We start from the raw sequence: 20943 nt of genomic DNA on the forward strand, positions 1-20943 counted from the left end.
AAGGTTTTAAAGTAAATATGGTGCTTTTAGATTATTTAAATTTTTATTTTCTTTTTTTTTGAGATGGAGTTTCGCTCTTGTTGCCCAGGCTGGAGTGCAATGACGTGATCTTGGCTCACTGCAACCTCCGCCTCCCAGGTTCAAGCAATTCTTCTGCCTCAGTCTCCCGAGTAGCTGGGATTACAGGCACCCACCACCATACTCGGCTAATTTTTGTATTTTTAGTAGAGACAGGATTTCTCCATGTTGGCCAGGCTGGTCTGAAACTCCTGACCTCAGGTGATCTGCCTGCCTCGGCCTCCCAAAGTGCTGGGATTATAGGTGTGAACCAGTGCACCTGGCCCTTATTTAAATTTTCTAAAAGGTATAATTATAGTAAAGTACACACATCTTAAATGTACTGCGATTATTTTTTATATCTATATGGATACACAAAACCACCTCCAGATGAAGATATAGAGCATTTCTAGTATATTGGACGGTTCTCTCATGACTTCTTCAGTCCATACTCCCCTTGGAATGCCATTCTGATTGCTGTCACCACACTTTAGTGCAACCTGTCTTTGAACTTCATATAAATGGAATTATACAGTGGTCCTCTTTCATGTTGAAATTCAACCATGTTGTTGCATGCTGTTGCATGAATCAGTCATTCATTCTTTTTCATTTCTGTTTATTATTTCATCTTATGGCTATTCCACAATATTCTATATTTTCTCTCTCTCTCTTTTTTTTTCCCAGAAAAAGGAGACATTAATTCTTCCTTATAGCCAGAGCATTGAGGCAGGTTCACATCTGGGTTGGTAGCGCTCAGAGATGGCAGCAAGTGACACCCCTGTCCATTTTTTCCTCCATCCTGAGCATGTTGGCACCCATCTTCAGACTTTTTGCCCCATTGTCCTAAGATGGCCTCCAGTGCTTCCTGCATGATTGTATGTGCACTGAGCTTCAATCTGCAACGTTGTGTTTGTGCTGAGGGTGTGCTTTTTGGATTGGTTCATATTGCTTTGCATAGCTCTTGTTCTCTTGTGTGTCAGTATTGGCAGGCCAGGGTATAGCTCTCTGCTCATTTAATTTTTCTTTAATACCATTTAGCAGTTTATTATAAAGGATACAATTGAGGAACAGCCAGACGAAAGAGAGGTATAGGGCAATACGTGAGGGGACGGGCCGGGAGGGCATGTAGAGCTTCCGTGCCCCCCTTGGGTGTGTCACTCTTCCAGGACCTCATTGTGTTTGCCAACCTGGAAGCTCCCGCAATATTCTGTTGTTAATGGACATTTGGGTTAGTTTAAGTTTGGAACTACTGTGAATGTTTGTAAAGCTACTGTGAACAATTTATCTTTTAATGGGCATAAACACTCACTTCTCTTGGGTATATAAAGTGGAATTGCTGGGTCATAGAGTATTTATACCTTTAGAAGATGTTGCCAAACATTTTTCTAAAGTAGTCATACCAATTCATGTTCCCAACAGCAATGTGAGGGAATTCAAATATAGATTCTTAACTGTTTTGTAGATGTCAGTAGAGTTCATTTAAAATGTATGAAGACTCTGGTCATTGCAACTCAAGGGAGGGAGGGAATGAATTTTTCCCAGTGTTAGCATTACTCATATTTCCAGACTCCAAACCCTGCCCCTCCCTTCCAGGGGGACTTGTTATATTACAGAGTAAGCTCCAGAGAGCAGGAATAGTATCTGATTTCCCACTGCCACATGCTCGGGGCCAGGCACAATATAGGCATTCGGTCAGAATTCAAGTGGATCCTGAGGTAGGGCCATCACTTAGGAAGGCAAATATAGGAAAAGCATAGTGGCAGCCAGTTACTGAATTCTGACCTTTATGGAGATCAAAGCTCCCAGCTTTATCACTTGCCAGGTTCATGTCATTCATCCCAACTTAATTGAGAGTCTGCTCTGTGCTGATAATGCTTGCTTTACTACTGCTGCGGAATGTTGGGCAGGGCAGATGATAGCACCCTGGCTGGTCCAGCTTTGGGTTAGTGGCCACAGCCTCTCTTTGCTCCCTGAGTAGGCCAGGCTTGTCGCCTGCCCGGTAGTAAAGAGGGAGCCTGTGATAGGACCTCTGCAGCAGGGTTAGGGGTAGGTGCAGGACAGGTCTGCACTATGGAGAATCGCAATCAGGCAGTTAATGCTTTCTAAGACATTCTTCAATTTGGCTCCCTTATCAAAGATGACCACTTATTTTCTTTTTGTGTAGAGAGGGATGAACAGGGAGAATCATAAAGCATGACTATGAATGATTTGAATCTGGAAATATGTGCAATGTGACTTTTGGGCAAAGCTGCTTTAATAATAATAAAAGGTAACATTGAGCACTTCCTATATAATAGGCAATGTTGTTTAATTCTCATTACAACTCTGTGAGGTGGACACTCTCTTAGTAGCCACATTTCACAGATAGGGAAACCAAGGAACAGAAAGGAGGCATACCTTTCCCAGCATCACACAGATAGAGGGTGGCAGAGTAGGAACGTGAAGCGACATGGTTCCAGACACTGGGCTCTCAGCCACTCACCTCATGACAGCTGCCTATTCTTTGTGGTGCTTTGAATTTCTAAATTCATGGTCTTTATTTCTATGAGCCTCACAAAAGTTGGATGTTTGATATGAACGTTTTAATCATTTGGGGATGTAATTTCTCCCAGAGATGGCAATTTTTTAGTGTGAAGAAAGTATGATGTATATAGAGTTGTTAAAATAATCCATTGGTCTTGGTTTTGAAAAAGAAAAATGTTAACCTAGTATTAGTTGATCTGTGTTAGAAAGTTTACAGTACTCGGCCCTGAACACCTTACCTGTGGTCTCAAAAGCAACTTGAACTAGGTTTCATCAGGCCAAATCCCTGTTTTGCAGATAAGGAACTAGAGGGTCAGATAGGCTGAGTAACCTGCCCAGGGTTTCAAAGTTAGAAAGTATCAACACTGGGATTCGAATTAAGCCTGTTTAACTCCGAAACGTATGCTATCTTTACACAATACCACAGACTCCCACTTGTCCCCGAAGGAAGCTCTCAATTTCAAGGAAATTGCGGTTATGTGATAACATAGTCTACCTTGTTTGCCCTGTCCAGTTTTTTAAAATCAGCCTATGACATCAAATTATATTTCCGGAAGAACAGCTTTGAATTGTAATGGATGGCATTGTTCACGGTCTCGGCATTTTAAAATTTATTTCAATTTTACTGATAATACCATCTATTTAAATACAGGAAGCTTTAGTCATAAGAATGCTAATATGCTTGATTTAGTTGTTAAATTTTGTTGTGCTCTAATGAGCAAACAAGTCACTGTGGAAACCAAATGGAAATCCAGATGAAGGGAGATACAGCAAGAGGCCTAAGAAATGGGGCAGCTGGAAATAATTCCCTCAAAGCAGACTGGGAGGCTGAAGAACTGACTCAAAGAGAAATTCGGCTGCTTAACAATGTTTTGTTTTTGCTTAAAAACAAAACAAAACAAAAAAGAGAAATTCAGCCAGGGTTATTCAGTAAAGCTATATATGAAAAATGATACAGATTTTACAAACCTTAGACTTGTTGAGGGTCTATTTTATCATTTCAAAATCATTGTTTAATTTATGGCGGTGCCACTAACAGTGTTTACCTAATTTATTAATAATTTTAAACATCATTTTGACCTCAATTTTCATGTGGCAAACATGTTTATACTTTAAAGAATATACATAATAGTTATTTTAAAGACTGACGCAGTTAAAACGCTCAGAATCTCCTGCTCCCTGCCCAAGGATTCAGTTGCCATTCCAGTAATCCAATAGATACTAGAAACACGATATTCTAGACTGAATGTTCCAGATGTCATTGATATGAAAGCCCTACCAGATAGAGGACCCAACAGAAAATTTCCCATTAGCACAACTTAATCAAGACAGTTCTGTAAAAGTCTGTTCTTTCATCTGGTTTAGGACTTAGATTGTTCTTTAAGGATTTGAGGCTTAGGAAAATTACCTTTGTCCAAGAGTGAATATCAAAACTCATTTATGTAACAGTTTTTAAACTGAGTAGCCAGAGAAATGTCATCTGTGAACACAGGACTGCAGACAGTGGGCACCTGTCCAATGGTCTGGCAAGAACTTGCTGTTCAGCACAGCCCTGGAGCTTCATGTAAGAGTGAAATCAGCCTCCACTTGGCGATCCAAAAAGCATTTCAGTTACTGCCAAGTGCCATGTTAGGACTTGTCACCTTCTGCCCAAGTAGTATCAGACTGCTGATGTTTAGATATGCTTTTGTTCATCTTTCCCTGTCTTGGCACTTGTGGGTTCTGTTATGTATCAGATTCCATAATTTTTGCATTTTGGCACTTGGATATTTAGTGTTAAAGGCATATTAGAGATGATGATTGAAATGATCACTGTATACGCAGGTCTTGAGAGCTCTTGATCCAAAGCCCCAGAGGCAAACAGTATTTTAAGTTTGCAGCAGGGGAAGACAGGATCAGCTGTCTTATGATTTATCTAACTTGGAGCTATATTATCAGCTACATCAATGGGAAGGAAGCTTTTAATGCACCACTGTTAGTAGCTGTTGGCAGATCACTAGTTGGTAAATGCCCTGGGAGTAGCATTACAATTCTTTTCTCTCAGCTTGCTTCACAAGAAAACAAGTCTCATTGCATATCTTTTTAACTGAAGTCTTTCTTCAGCAAAACTTGTTTGAGTGTATGTACTTGTCCATTGGATTTAAATGATCAGTCACTTGAGCTTTAGCACACTTTAGCATCTTTCTCACATACTGTAGCAAAAAAGCACAAGCACGTGCCATGAGCATATGTGCACATGGTACAGGTGGGCTTACAAAGATGGAGCAGTTGTAGACATTGCCCTCAGAAAGCATCCAGTCTTGAAAATAAAAGACACGTGTCAATAACTTTGATCAAGATGGCCTGAGGAAATTTCCATAGGTGCTGAGGGAAAGTTATGAAACTTAAGATCCTGAATAATTCCACTAGGCCACAGAGAATGGCTTCTTGTCATCCAGACAGGGCCTGAAAAGGGTGGGATTTAGATTTTGGAGATGTAATGGGGAGACTGTTCTAGGTAGAGGAAATGCACAGAGTGGGTAAAGAATGAGTTTGATTAGGGGAATTGCAAGATGTTTCATTTGCTTGAAGATTTCAAGAAGTATACCCTGGAAGAGAAAGGTGGAAAGTTAGTTGAGGTAAGATCATGGAGGATCTTTAATAGTAGGCTAAGGAATTTCGACTTTATTCTCTCTTTCTCTAATTTCAGTACTAACCAAGTATTTTAATATGGCCGGGTGCTGTGGCACATGCCTGTAGTCCCAACACTGTGGGAGGCCAAGGCAGGTGAATCACTTGAGCCTCACAGTTTGAGACCAGCCTGGACAACATGGTGAAACCCCATCTCTACAAAAAATAGCCAGGCATGGTGGTGCATGCCTGTATTCCCAGCTACTCGGGAGGCTGAGGTGGGAGGATTGCTTGAGCCTGGGAGGTGGAGGTTACAATGAGCTCAGATTGTGCCGCTGCACTCCAGCCTGGGTGACAAAGTGAGACCCCATTTCACAAAAAAAAAAAAAAAAAAAGTAAACAGGTAAATAAAAAGTATTTTAACCTAAGGTCTGATTATTATGCCATTAGTAAACAGTAAAGTGATCCTTTTGTCAGTTTGTTGGGGAACAAATACTACTGTGTATACAACTGCAGTATTTATAATATGGGTGAAAATAGCATTTTTTGGCTGAAAATTTTAAACAGAGGCAGTCCCAAATACATCGCATAACCATATAACTCGGTGAAAGTCAGTTCAGGCATCCAGCATACACTTTGATTCGTCCACAGATTTGCTGATGTTGGGATCTACATTTCACAGCTTTTTTCTTGGCCAGGTGGGTGTTGCTAATGCCTAATAGTCCATATCTCTGGCAAACAAGACACCAGCTTGTTTGAAAGCTGAGTCATTGAGCTCCTTTATCTTTCTTCCCAATTTCCTACTTAGCATTTTCCCTTTACATTGGGCACGTGGTAAGCAATGAGATGCCCATTGATTTGCTGCCCAAGAAAGAGCAGCTCTGGCTTTTTTCTGTTCAAAGTAATTTTTTTAGTGTACCTATAGTGTGCCTTGGAAATATTCTGAGCTGATGTTTTTAGTTATTGCAAGTTAGTAAAAGAATTTTATCAGATAGGCTTGAAACACTTTTCAATTGATAAAAACATTAGTGAAAATGGCCATCTTTGTTAGTATTCTCTGGCTAATTAACTCAGTTGATTAAAGCTTGAGGCTTATGTGGGCAAGGTCAATTTTTTTTGCTCTGTGATTATCTCTTGCAAACTTGAGTCTTGGCTTTCAATAGATAACTATAATAATAGCAAGCACTTATGTAGTCCTAGTGGTATACATAAATAAACTAGTAAACTGTACATAATAAACTAATTTAATCCTCAAAATAATCCCAAAAGGCAGGTACAGTTACTCTCTCCATCTTCACAGATAGATCATGGAACAGAAGCTATGTAACTTGCCCAAGGTCACATTACTGGTAATTGACTGAGCTAGGATTTGAACCTAGGCTGTTAGGCCTCTGGCCTTTACCACTGATCTCATTCAAATCCAGGGACACTGTAAGGGAGTCCCTAGGTTTAATTAAGTAAACACAATGTTTGTCTACATGTTTATAACTATGTATTCTCTCTAAGGTGAAACTTGGAATTTAAGAAATTTCAAACCAGTATTACAATATCCAAACACCAAAAATATGTTTACATCTCTTTTGTTGTCCACTTCACAGTATGTCTCAGATATAGGAGTGTGACTAGGATGCAACTTAAACTTCAGATTGTACCCTGCTGAGCAGTTTAAAAATTGTCCTCTAGGACAGATTCCATGCTTTTTTTTTTTTTAAATCAAAGACACAAATTTTTGTATCTAATTTCAGACACTTTCCAGAGCTTGAGCTTTAGCACACTTTAGCATTCTTCTAGCATACTGTAGCAAAAAGCACGAGCACCTGCCATGGGCATATGTGCACATGGTGCAGGTGGGCTTACAAAGACGGAGCAGTTGTAGACATTACATCTGCATCTCTGAAGTGCACTCCTAGGTCCATAGATCTTTTCCCCAAGCAATAGAGGGTAATTGAGCAAGAGGATAACATGATCAAATCTATGTTTTAAGAAAGATCACTCCGATGACAGTGAAAGCTGGCCTGGAGGAAATAACGATTGGGAGTAGAGAAATGAAATGGTAATAGAAAAATAACTATTTTCTAGCATGATTTAAGGATATATACTGATGTCACTAACTAAGGAAATATACGGAAAGGAAAAGGGGCAAGGGTAGAAAGATAGTGGGGCCAGGCATGGTGGCTCATGCCTGTAATCCCAGCATTTTGGGAGGCTGAGGCGGATGGATCACTTGAGATCAGGAGTTTGCGGTTAGCCTGGCCAAAATAGTGAAACCCTGTCTCTACCAAAACTACAAAAATTAGCTGGGCATGGTGGTGGATGCCTGTAATCCCAGCTACTCACGAAGCAGAGGCAGGAGAATCTCTTGAACCCAGAAGCCAGAGGTTGCAGTGAACCAAGATTGAACCACTGTACTCCAGCCTGAGAGTGAGTGAGATTCTGTCTCGAAAATAATAATAATAATAATAATAATAATAATAATAATAATAATAAGTTTGATTCTTGAACACACTGAGTTTCAGGTGCCCTTGATATATTGCAATGGAATGGACAGTAGGAAATTGGAAATGTAATCTGGAAAAGAGGTCAGCATTGAAGAGACTGATTGAGTAGTCTCCAGCAAATGGTAGATTTAAGGCCTCAAAGCGAGACAAGGTCGCCCAGGAGAAGCCAAACGGAGGAAAAAAAGGGCAAAAAAAAAAAAAAAAAAGAAAGAAAAAAAACAAAAAGAGGAACCAGTAAAGCTGACTTGGGGAGAAGAGACTTGGGGGAGCAGCAGCAGCAGCAGCAGCAGCATAGCATTTGAGCACTTCTGTATGCCTGGACTGTTCTGAACACTTTACATGCATTAATTTGCTTAATCCTCAGGCAATTCAGTGAAAGAGCTACTTTTTCCAGATAAGGAACCTGAGGCACAGAGAAGTAAAGTAATTTTCACAAGGTCACAGAGCTAGCAAGTCACTTTCAATGGTAAATTGGTAGTAGCATCGTTAAGCAAATGTAATTGAGTTAAGATAGTTTTTTAACTCTTTTAAAGATTTAAAATAGGTTAGTAAGCTTTGATGACAGGATTTTCTACTTTCCCCCTGCTGTATCAAGTAAATATAGTACGATCATCATCATTCATGAGGGAAATATGATCTGAGACTTTCATAAATTTACCAATTCCCTAGGCCTCTTTCATGGAAATATTCTGTCAAGATTCATGCATTTCTTAAATATTTTTATGTGATAGTTTAAGCTTTCCCTGAAGTTTTCTCTTAGTTAATGAGCATTTGGGCATTGATTGGAGTATCCCCTGAAATGGTTTCATAAGTCACATTTTAAAATATTTCTACTAGAATAAATGTTGAATTGTTTTAGCAGTAATCTGAGAGATCATCAAATTTTACTTTTTTTTTTTTTTTTTTTTTTTTTTTTTTTGAGATGGAGGCTCACTCTGTTGCCTAGGCTAGAGTGCAGTGGCATAATCTTGGCTCACTGCAGCCTCTGCCTCCTGGGTTCAAGTGATTCTCCTGCCTCAGCCTCCCAAGTAGCTGGGATTACAGATGTGCACCACCATGCCCAGCTAATTTTTGTATTTTTAGTAGAGACAAGGTTTCACCATGTTGTCCAGGCTGGTCTCGAACTCCTGACCTCAAGTGATCCACCCGCCTCTGCCTCCCAAAGTGCTGGGATTACAGATGTAAGCCACCATGCCTGGCCTTTACATTCTCTTTATAAGTTTCCCTGAACTTCTCTTTGTCTCTTTGAATCCATTGCTTCCTCAGAATCTCTTCATTTTGTTTTCCCTTTTATTACTCCACTAGAAGTGAGATTTTTTTTTTTTTTTGGAGCCCATTTTCTCACAATAATTTTTTAAATCACTTCATCAGAGTTATGTGCATTGAGGAGCAAGAACAATTAAACCATATCAAGCCACCACAGCTGGATCCTCTGGTAGGCAAGAGTCAGCAAACTACAGTAGGTGCCCACCACTTTTCTTATAAGTAAGGTTTGCTGGAACACAGCCATGCTTATTTGTTTATATATTGTCTGTAGCTCCTTTCCTGGCACAGTAGCAGAGTTGAGTAGTTTCATCAAGGGATCGCACAAAATCTAAAATATTTACTGATCTGGACCTTTACAGAAAGTTTGCTAACTCTTTCTTTAGAGCATACTCCTTTCGGAAGATTAGGGTGTGTCCTAAGCATGTTTATAAGTGCTTTAGAATTAATGGAGTTACTAATTTTTATAAAATTTTATTCAACTGAATAATAGAACTGTTGAGTGGTTTCTGTAATATTTATTCTTCGGATTTCACACAGGTGTTGTCAAGGGAATAATAAAATTGCAGATTCCTTTAAATAGCCTCTACTGGGAATGCTTAGCTGTATGATCAGTCACCTGAATTTTTGTCTGCATTAACAATACTGTTTAATTTGGGGGAAAAGAAAATCTTTGAATGGTTAACAAATGCCAAGTCCTTCCTGTGCTTGGCTTTTGAATTTTGAAGAAAGAAAACACTTTTCCTACCCTCAGAAAAATAATGTCAATTAGATCTAAGTTATATGCAAACAAAAAACCTGAAAAAATTGGCTAAATGGTATAACTGTGATAGACTGAGAAAATTATGTTTGTCTTGAGCAAATTAGTTTATTAGGGTATATTGTTTATTAGCATTTATAAATAAAATATCTTGTTATACTTTGATCATGTTTCTGAAAAATAATGAATGTTCTATTTCTCACTGATTGTTTTGCTAAGGCAAGAAACACGGGAGGCTGTCTAGGTTCACCTTCTGTCCTGTCCACTGTTAGTTCTTGGTTTGTCCCCTCCTGTTTCCACTCTCCCAGGTTGCTTCATCCTCCCGTCTGATCTTCTGAGGTTCTCTCTTGTCTTTTTCCTCCCATTTGTTCCGCGGCTGGATCTCCCTCCCTGAAGTATGATCACATGACTCTCCTGTTCTGAACTTCGCTCCTGTTCTTTACAGCCCACACGGCGAAATTCAGTCTCTCACCAGCTTTTAAGACCTTCCACGCTGTTCCAAACCTTTTCTCTGGCTTCCCCTCCTCTACTCTCCTCCTTTGTCCCCTAAGCTCTGAGCTCTGAACTACAGACTACAGTTTCCTATCTCTTGATTTTCATGTGCTTTTATCACTGTTTGAAATGTCCTTTATTCATCCCTGCATGTCCATTTTCTGCCTGATCTACTCATCTTTCAAATGCCTCCTCTTTTGAGGAACTTCTTCTGATCTGATTCCCACCCAGCCAACAAACGCCAAGCTAGAATTATTATTATTTTCATGCCATCAATATTCATAGCACATATTTTGCTTTTGTAACTTAAAAAGATTATTCACATACCTTTTCCTGTTATCTAGGGCTTTGAGCCCTCTAAATTTTTTAAGGGCAAGAGCCTGGTTCTTGCTGATTGTTACCTTTCTAGATCCTCTTTAGTGTCTGGTTTTGATGTTTATATATAATAACTACATAATTGACTTACTGTTGTGGATTAATCAATCAATACTTAGTGGTGGATATGAAAACTCTGATGTTATTTCAGCTTGTGAATTTTAACTTCTTTGATATGTAGTAGCATTAATGAGATAAGATACTTTTCTGAGACTAAATGTCTTTTGCTGTTTACTCATTAACAAGAAAGCCACAGTGGTTACTAGGTAAGAATGACTGAAATTTGTATGTATCATCTTCAGGAAGTTACCCCAGCACAACCTGTTTCCATTAAACCTATTGGGTTGTGGCACTTAAACTATATTCTCCAGAGACTTAGATACCCTCAGTGAACTTGAAACTTTCATAGGTAGGAAAAGAAAAATCAATTTCTTGTCTGAACATTGCTGCCAGTGGAAAAAAGCAAAACGCTTATCTTTTACTAACTAATGAAGTTACTGGTGACAATAGGCAAAGTAAGCAAGATAATAAAAAAAGGTGTTGTACTGTGTATTGGGCTACAGTTTTCTAGAAAAGCAATTTAGGATGTTGAACCCTAAATTAAGACCAATCCTTCTTTATAGAAATGGTGTGAGCATTGAAATAAAACCATGGCCCATTTATGTGAGAAAATGATCAAAAGTGTCTCGTTTCTTGTTTTTGGTATGAAATAGACTTTACTATCTAGATTACATAGATAACTTCTGGTTGTCTTTACTATTTTAACATTTCTTTATTATTGAACAGAGTGCTTGGGCTTGCTTAATCTTGTCTCCATTTTGCATTATATGCATTTACTTATTAGCTACATGGGACCATCTAATCTTTGGTAGACTACATCATGATTTCTGATGGGCTTGAATAAGAAAGGAGAGGAATGTGCAGGGAATGCATTAGACAAGAACATGTAGGCAAAACCCCGGCTGTGGGAGGATTAGTCACATAACTTAAAGGAAAAATTCCGTTGCAAAGATAATGGATCATTTGCTTCCTGAATGAGCCATTCAGAAGGAACCATTGCCAAGTCACTAAACTCCCCTGAATGAGATTTTCCAGAGACGCCCACTGGCTAGTACTGGTTAGTGTGTGAAATTTTGTTTAAATCAACCTTTTCAACTTTTACAACTTTTACTTATTAATGACTTAGAAAGATAATGTTAGGATCCTTTTTGATCTACAGAGGGTATGTTTAAATAGAACATGATTCCTATTGTGAATGTATTTCAGTTAAAACCAGATGTGCTGTATGAAAAGAAAACGCATGTCACACATGCACATCAATTTTGGTTATACTTTTTAAAAGAACCAATCTTCCTATCTCGAGTATATTTCTTAACTAGGGTATTTCTTAGTGTGGCTTTAAGAATTATTCTTCAATGTACTTTGTCACAAACAGTAATCAGGCTTGAACTTTATATACTTACCATCTTTGGACTTCTGCCCTGCATGTAGTTTATGTGCAAGGTAAAACAAGACCCAGTGCAATTTCTTAATTAAAATGATGTTGGAACAGGTGCGGTGGCTCACGCCTTTGGGAGGCGAGGGCGGGCAGATCACGAAGTCAAGAGATCGAGACAATCCTGGTCAACATGGTGAAACTCTGTCTCTACTAAAAATACAAATATTAGCTGGGTGTGGTGGTGCACACCTGTAGTCCCAGCTACTTGGGAGGCTGAGGCAGGAGAACTGCTTGAACCTGGGAGGTGAAGGTTGCAGTGAGCCAAGATTGCACCACTGTACTCCAACCTGGCAACAGAGTGAGATTCTGTCTCGGAAAAAAAAAAATTAAAAAATATAAAATTAAATAAAATAAAATGAGGTTGAGTTGCCACTTAGTGAACTCTGGCTTTCTAAAATTAGTTAATATATGTCACCTAGAAATTTGGAATGTGAATGTGACTATAATACCCTGTATGTCCTAATCAAGCTTTTGAAGCTGAATTAAGACAAATGTTTCTAATGTTTTTGGCTTGAGTAACAATCAGAGATGATTGGTTGTAACTGAACCATGTGTTAATAGTGTGGTGGTAATTTTTAACTCAGAGTACTCGGTCCCCCTGGAGTTTATAGCGGGTACTACACTTCATCTCAGTTGTCTTTTTGAAAGTACAGAATATTCACACGAACATTAATTATGGTTGCAGAACAAGCCAAAACCTCTATTCTTTGACATTTCATATGCATTGTGTGAAAATATACACTTTCATGCACTTAATAGCAAAATGGACAATAATAGATTAGTTTCTTACAGAATACATGTAAGTCAAAACCTTGTAAATTTCAGTTTTAAACTCTAACATATAGTAAGTGTGAGAGTTAAAAATTGTGTGCAGGGCTGCATAAATGTCTTCTTTTGAGAAGTGTCTATTCATATCCTTTGCCCAATTTTTAATGGGGTTGTTTGTTTCTTGTAAATTTGTTTAAGTTCCTTGTAGACTCTGGTTATTAGACCTTTGTCAGAGATGGATGGATTGCAAAAATTTTCTCCCAGTCTGTAGGTTGTCTGTTTGCTCTGATGATAGTTTCTTTTTCTGTGCAGAAACTCTTTAGTTTAATTAGATCTCATTTGTCAATTTTTGCTTTTGTTGCAATTGCTTTTGACTTTTTTTTTTTTTTTTGAGGTGGAGTCTCACTCTGTTGTCCAGGTTGGAGTGCAATGGCATGATCTAGGCTCACTGCAACGTCTGCCTCCCAGGTTCAAGCAGGATAGCACAGGGGACTTTTTAGCATGCCTTTTCTTTTTTCTCTTCGTTTATCAGTGTCTTCTCTGTTTCCAAAGCTTGGCAGAGTTCATCATAGGAAGGAGCAAGGAAGAGGTGGCTAAGGGATTTTCTGTTTTTGTTTGTTTGTTTGTTGTTTTTTTTTAGACAGGGTTTCGCTTTTGTTGCCCAGACTGGACTGCAATGGTATGATCTCAGCTCATTGCAACTTCTGCCTCCCAGGTTCAAGCGATTCTCCTGCCTCAGCCTCCCACGTATGGGATTACAGGCACCTGCCACCACGCCCAGCTAATTTTTTGTATTTTTAGTAGAGATGGAGTTTCATCATGTTGGCCAAACTGGTCTCGATCTCCTTACCTCAGGTGATCCACCCACCTCGGCCTCCCGAAGTGCTGGGATTACAGGTGTGAGCCATTGAGCCTGGCCTGCCAGGGGAGTTTCTATAGCTGACAATTCATATTCCACCTGCCTATAATTAAATGAGATTAAAGAGCATAGATTGAGTAGTGCATGCAGAAAATAAAAAGATGCAATGCTGAGCATACAAAAAGAATCCTGATGGACCTTAGCCTTTGTATTCAAGGTCATCATCATAATCAACAATTAAATTTTATTCAGAACTTACAGGGTACACAGAATTGTCTTACATAGAATTTTTTTTTTAATTTTTATTTAAGGAAGTGGAAGGGGAGTTAGAACAAAAACTTTTTCAGAAAGATGGTACTTAAGGGGGCAGTCATGGCATTGGATGCTGGCAGAACATAAATCTTTTACAGTTTCAGTAAGTTGTAGTCTTAGAATATGTGTATGTATACATGTGCTTGTGTGTGCATTTTTCCCCTTCTCAATAAGTTAAAAAAAAAAGAAAAAAAAAAAGGAAAACTAAAACAGAGTGAAAGAATAGGCTTGAAAAAGAAATCAAACCTGGGGAGTGATTTTTAAAGCTGGCTTGTGAATAAAGGAGCCTGCTAGAGAGGTTTATGGCTGGAAGGAAAAAATGTCTGTCATGTCTCAGGATCAGAGAGTGACTTCTACTTTGGATTACTTGTCAGATTTTTCTCTTATGATGAATGTATTTATTCTCTTGTAAAACTATTGTGTTTTAGTCCATTTGTGTTGTCATAAAGGAATACCTGAGGGTGGGCAATTTATAAAGAAAAGAGGTTTATTTGGCTCATGGTTCTGCAGGCTATACAAGAAGCACAGTGCTAGCATCAGCTTCTGGTGAGGGCCTCAGGCTGCTTCCATTCATGGCAGAAGATGAAGGGGAGCTGTTATGCAGAGATCACATGGTGACAGAGGAAGCAAGAGAGAGAGAGAAAAGAGGAGGTCCCAGGTTCTTTTTCAAACAACCAGTTCTTGTGGGATGTAAGAGTGAGAACTCACCCCTCAGAGTGACACCAAGCTATTCATGTGGGATCTGCTCCTATGACACAGACACCTCCCACCAGGCCTTACCTTCATCAATGGGGATCACATTTCAACATGAGACTTGGTGGGGCCAAACAAACTATATCCAGACCATAGCATACTCTTTCTTTGCTTTGTGAGAAATTATGTCAAGTTAGAAACTATATTCTTTTATAGTATGTATAGAGTCCATTCTTCTTGCTAGAGGATTGTTCTAGGAGTTTGGCTACAGTTCTCCTCTTCTATAGCAAATTAGAGACTGTTCACGGGTTTTTGTCCAGGCACTAGGGATTGTACATCTATGTGCATACGTGATGAAACCACTTCATACTTACTATGTTTAAAAACTCTATTGGGTTGGGCGTGGTGGCTCAGCCTGTAATCCCAGCACTTTGGGAGGCTGAGGCAGGCAGATCGTCCAAGATCAAGAGTTCGAGACCAGCCTGGCCAACATGGTGAAACTCCATCTCTACTAAAAATATAAAAATTAGCTGGGCATGATGGTGTGTGCCTGTAATCCCAGCTATTCAGGAGGCTGAGGCAGGAAAATCACTTGAACCCAGGAGGCAGAGGTTGCAGTGAGCCGAGATTACGCCATTGCACTCCAGCCTGGGCGTCGCAGCGAGACTCTGTCTCAAAACAAAACAAAACAAAAAACAAACAAACAAAAAACCCTGTTGAGGTTTATATTTAGTTGGAGAGCTAAATGTGGTTCTGGAAAATATATTTTGTCCCCTTTTAGGAAATATTTGCTGTATCACTTGAGAGTTTTCATACTCCAAGCTCTGGGTAAGATGTAAATTATAAATGTTACTGATTACTGAGAAGGTCAGTGGTTACGTCTTTGAGGTTACATAAAACTGAACAAAGGAGATAAAAAGCTGAGGCACGTACCCATATGAACTTCCTCTTTGAAAGATAAATTAGGAAGAATTTTCTGATTGTCCGTAGGTAGTCCCCGTGAGAGGCTCACCAAAGTTCTGTAAAGATGTGCTATATGACTGTAATCTCTCTTTTTCAGGTTCTGCCACTTGCTGGGAAAACAGCAACAAAAGGATATTAAGGAGCCACCCCTGTAATTTACCCAGATAGCCTCAGCAAGGTCAAAGACACATCGTGTCCCAAGGAGAAAAGCTGCAGGCATCTGAGGATAAACCACTGTGAAACAGCTTTGACGATAAAGCTGACTTGGAAGACTTTGACTCTAAGGTGCAAGGTGAGTTAGAAGAACACAAGCTTAAAACCAAAAGCAGGGTTAGGTTAGGCAGTGTTTAATAATAGCAAAAGATTAGTGAGACACCACAGTCACAGGAAGGTGTTTATTTATATCTCTTATTTGTATGTCAGATCTTAAAATAATATGTCATAATCCTCATAATAAGAAGTTCTGTTTTTTTTTCTTTTAAGGATAGGAAGTAGAAAAATGTGAAAATATTTGGTAACCATTTTCTGTTTTCTGTATGTAGTCTGGCATCATGTGGAAATATGATACTGCTTTTCCCTTCTTGAGCAATGAACATGCAGACCTAAACCTTAAAACAGACAAAATGTTATCCTTGCTTTCTTTATACACATATCCACAAACCCACATTTGACTACAGGCACACATTCTTAAAATGCATCCAGCTTTTATAATCTTCCACAATAAACAACGAGACAGTCAACTTTTCTTTTTGCCCATGAGACTGAAATGGCTAATGTGGTACTAGCAATACTTTCTATGGTCTCCTTGTCATCTTTGATATTTGCAGTTATTATTTTAGAGCCCCTTGATATATACTATTTGATATTTTAGGCCTACTGAGTTTGTGGTCTTCACCGCTTAGCTGCACCCTTCCCAGTTATCTGAAGCTTTCTACTTCTTCAAAGTCAGTCATCCCCAGGGTAGAAGTTTGTGGCATTAATCATCTTTGGGAGCTTTTTACAAGCTGCACATCCTCTGCTCAAACCTTCTTTGCCATGGGCACAGGGGTGGTGGTGGTAGTGGTGATGATAATTCAGACATATATGATTTGGGGAAAGTTTCTTTTGTATCCTGATGCCACTCCCGCCCTTTCCTAGCATGGACTGGTCCCTCTTGGTAGAGCAGAAACCAAGGCTCAGTAATTTAGTGTAATCATTGTTATATGAGAAGCTTCCTGTTCATTACTGTATTGTTTAAAAGTGCATTTTACATTAGAGCTTGCAAAGTTGTAGCCCACAGGTCAAATTTTTTACTAAAATTTTTTAACCTGTAAAAATTTTCTTTTTGTAAGAAAATTAATTGCCAACATTTGAAAATCTGGAAACTTCACATAAAAATCATATAGATCAGATATCTGGTTTCCCTTGGAAAATTAAAAATCTGGTCTTGTTACTATCCCAGTGACTGCACTTTGCTAGTATTTTGCATTCCCTAAATATTTAACTGAATCAATCTTACAGATTATGGCACCTGCCTGGGACATGTAGGCTTTTGAGTTGAAGAGTCCTGCTTTAAGCGTCAATTTCTTCTGCTCTCTGTATATGAAGTCACTTCTATGTACTTAAACATAACATTCCATTAGTATTTATCCTCTGCCATTATTTCAGCATTTATAATTTTATATAAAATATATGAGCTTTGAGAAGCTGACACTTGCCAGCCAGGCTTACCTATGAAGTAAAAAGACTTTTCAAAGGTGAGATGTTTCAGGCCATGGGATTAGTTAGGAGATCTGATTTTCATAGTGATGTTCTCTGCATCATTTTTTCCAGATGTTGAGGATGTCATCTCAGAGTCTGATATTTCATGACCTAAGAGTTCAGTTGCCTGATCTGACTGTTTTGGTTCCAGGGAAGTAAACTGATTCACCAAGTAGACTTCTTTTTGAATGATCCCTGTAGGGATTTAGAGTCCATTTTCTAGCCCCTCACTCATTCTGGACACCAGGGCGACTCAGAGAGCAGTAATGCTGTGCCCTCCATATGTACAGAACTTTTAGCATTGAGAAATCTTGCCATCAGAATTAGACCTACCTCCATCACAATGAGTTGTAGTTAATCACAAACTTGTCTTTCCTCATCTTTGATTGCTATATATTGTTGCTAAATGAAATTCATTCAATAATGTTTCTGTCAATTAGATATTGAACCAAATGTTTATATGGTAATAAAATACTTTAACCATGGAAGCATTTCAAATCGTAGGGTCCTTACGGGCATAGCATTTCTGTGCCTGCAGTAGCTAAACTCAGTGTGGGGAACCTGATATACACCCAGAACAATGGTTCTTCTTCTTCTTCTTTTTAAACCAATTATTTTACTAAAACATAAGATTTACAGATATTTTCCCATAATACATTTAGAGTTCAACTGGTAATGCCTGTTACTTAAGCAGATTTTAGACCACAGGGTGTCCATTTTTTCCCCCTAGATACATCAGACACATTGCAAATCTCTTCTTGATTGGTATCCATTTTTAAATGTTGAGGCACACAGGAAAGAAGACCAATGGATGGGATTTTTATTTTGAGTATCTTAGTGTCCTTCTGCCTGCATTACTTTGCTCCATCTCATGGATTCTCTTAGATCAGCATTGCCTAGGATCTCTCAATACTTGACCACATGCAGGCGTGAAATTATGCATGAGTCCCTTTGACTATCAAGTTTAAGTTCATGGAAATAAAGTACCTGGAAATTTGTTTCCACACATTTGCTGAGTTGTGACTTGACCATAGGAGAAGGAAACTAAACTCTTTTTTGAAGGGGAAATTCAGGGAATTGATATCTCATTTTCTACATGAATTTTGTTTGCTAGATTCACAGAGCCTATCTCCCCCAATTCCCCCTGACTAAAAAAAAAAAAGAAAGAAAAGAAAGAAATTTATTTGCTTTTAGTCACAGGAATTAAAGAGTGTGTGTGCATATACACTCAGAAATGCTTTCAGAAACGCCCCTTATCTCATTTTCTTGGAGTTCCTGTTATCAGCTCCACATTCCATTTCCTTTAACTCCCTGAGGAAGTGACAACCAAGACTGAAAAAATGGGAGAAAAAATGTAGGGAGGGCTTAAGAGTCGTTGTTGACGTATAAAACAGGTTGAAATGTGTTAAAAAAGAAAAGAAAAGAAAAGAAAAAAAGTAAAACTAACCAGTGGGCAAAAATAACATGGTTAGGTAAAAACTGGAAGAGGAAAAAGAGTATTCAACCCTGACATGGTGAGGAAGCTGCCATTGGCTCCCTTTTATCATTTGTGGATCATGAGAATTCCCCCTGGAGTAGTGGAAATGGAGAGAATAGCAAGCAGGAATTGGCAGTGCGGACACCATTTCACCTGCCCTGTTTCTTCCTGTCCTGGACTTTCCCTCAGGTTGAAGGGAGTCTCTTCTGCTTAAGGAGTGCCTAATCTGAAGAGCTGAGGGACCCAAGGGAGGTAGCAGGCCAGTAGCCACCTCCTGTCTCCAGGGAAAAGGAGTGAGACTCCAGAACTTCTTCTTTTTTTTTTTTTTTTTTTTTTTTTGAGACGGAGTCTCGCTCTGTCCACCAGGCTGGAGTGCAGTGGCGCTATCTCGGCTCACTGCAAGCTCCTCCTCCCGGGTTCCCGCCATTCTCCTGCCTCAGCCTCCTCAGCCTCCCGAGTAGCTGGGACTACAGGCGCCCGCCACGGCGCCCGGCTTTTTTTTTTTTTTTTTGTATTTTTAGTAGAGACGGGGTTTCTCCATGGTCTCGATCTCCTGACCTTGTGATCTGCCCGCCTCGGCCTCCCAAAGTGCTGGGATTACAAGCGTGAGCCACCGCGCTCGGCCGACCCCAGAACTTCTTTCCTGCCTGTTGAAAAGAATGGGAACAAAGGAGGGACAAGAGAAGATTCTTTGTCCGGAGGGAAGGGCTGTGCCCCAGGCCGGCTCTCTCCTGTATGTTTGTCCTTCTCAATCTGGTTAGTGAGGTTTTAGAAAAATGAGTCACCCAAACACCTAAAAGATTTAGACCAGTTCTGAAAAATAAATTGTACCTTGAATACCTATCCAGTAAAAGTATAACTGTGTAAGTAACTAACTGGGGGAAAAAAAAGGAGTATACTGTTCATATCAAGGTTTTCATATATAAATAGTAGGGAAAAGGGACATTGTTTTTGTTTTTGTTTTTTTAATTTTTTAAATTTTTTGATACGGAGTTTTGCTCTTGTTGTCTAGGCTGGAATGCAATGGCACAATCTCAGCTCACTGCAACCTCTGCCTCCGGAGTTCCTGTGATTCTCCTGCCTTGGCCTCCCAAGTAGCTGGGATTACAGGTGCCCCCCACCACGCCCAGCTAATTTTTTATATTTTTAGTAGACATGGGGTTTCACAATGTTGGCCAGGCTGGTCTTGAACTCCTGACCTCAAGTGATCCACCTGCCTCAGCCTCCTGAAGTGCTGGGATTACAGGCGTGAGCCACCGCTCCTGGCCAGGGACATTTTTTTTTTTTTATTAAGACTTTTTTCTTCTCTTGATTTTTGTTTTTGCTTTTTCTTTTTTCTTTCTTTTTTTTTTTTTTTTGAGATGGAGTCTCACTCTGTCACCCAGGCTGGAGTGCAGTGGTGCGATCTCGGCTCACTGCAACCTCCGCCTCCCGGATTCAAGCAGTTCTCCTGCCTCAGCCTCCTGAGTAGCTGGGACTACAGGCATGTGCCACCACGCCTGGCTAAATTTTTTGTATTTTTAGTAGAGACGGGGTTTCACCATATTGGCCAGGCTGGTCTCAAACTCCTGACCTTCTGATCCACCCGCCTCGACCTCCCAAAGTGCTGGGATTACAGGTGTGAGCTACTGTGCCTGGGCTTTTTTCTTTTCTTTTCTTTTCTTTTCTTTTCTTTTCTTTTCTTTTCTTTTCTTTTTTTTGAGATGGAGTCTTGCTCTGTCGCCCAGGCTGGAGTACAGTGGTACGATATTGACTCACTGCAACCTCTCCCTCTCAGGTTCAAGTGATTCTCCTGCCTCAGCCTTCCGAGTAGCTGGGACTACAGATGCGTGCCACCACACCCAGCTAATTTTTGTATTTTTAGAGGAGACAGGGTCTCACCATATTGGCCAGGCAGATCTCAAACTCGTGACTTCGTGATCCGCCCGCCTCGGCCTCCCAGAGTGCTGGGATTACAGGCGTGAGCCACTGCACCCGGCCAGTTTTTGTTTTCTATATTTTAAAAATACATTTCATTTGAAAAAAATTCAAACTTATACTTCGTATAAGAATAGC

General features: G+C 39.6%; 1 protein-coding gene across 1 annotated transcript in view; it reads left to right on the forward strand.

The window, feature by feature from the left end:
- Window positions 1–20943, forward strand: part of OSBPL6 (oxysterol binding protein like 6) — a 203472-nt gene that overhangs the window by 75650 nt on the left and 106879 nt on the right. The window contains exon 2 of the mRNA XM_023212452.1: window positions 15769–15963. The gene's annotated coding sequence lies outside the window, so the exon portion shown is untranslated. The remainder of the gene's footprint in view (window positions 1–15768; window positions 15964–20943) is intronic.

Source organism: Piliocolobus tephrosceles, chromosome 11, assembly GCF_002776525.5.
Source record: "Piliocolobus tephrosceles isolate RC106 chromosome 11, ASM277652v3, whole genome shotgun sequence".
Taxonomy (NCBI): Eukaryota; Metazoa; Chordata; class Mammalia; order Primates; family Cercopithecidae; genus Piliocolobus; species Piliocolobus tephrosceles.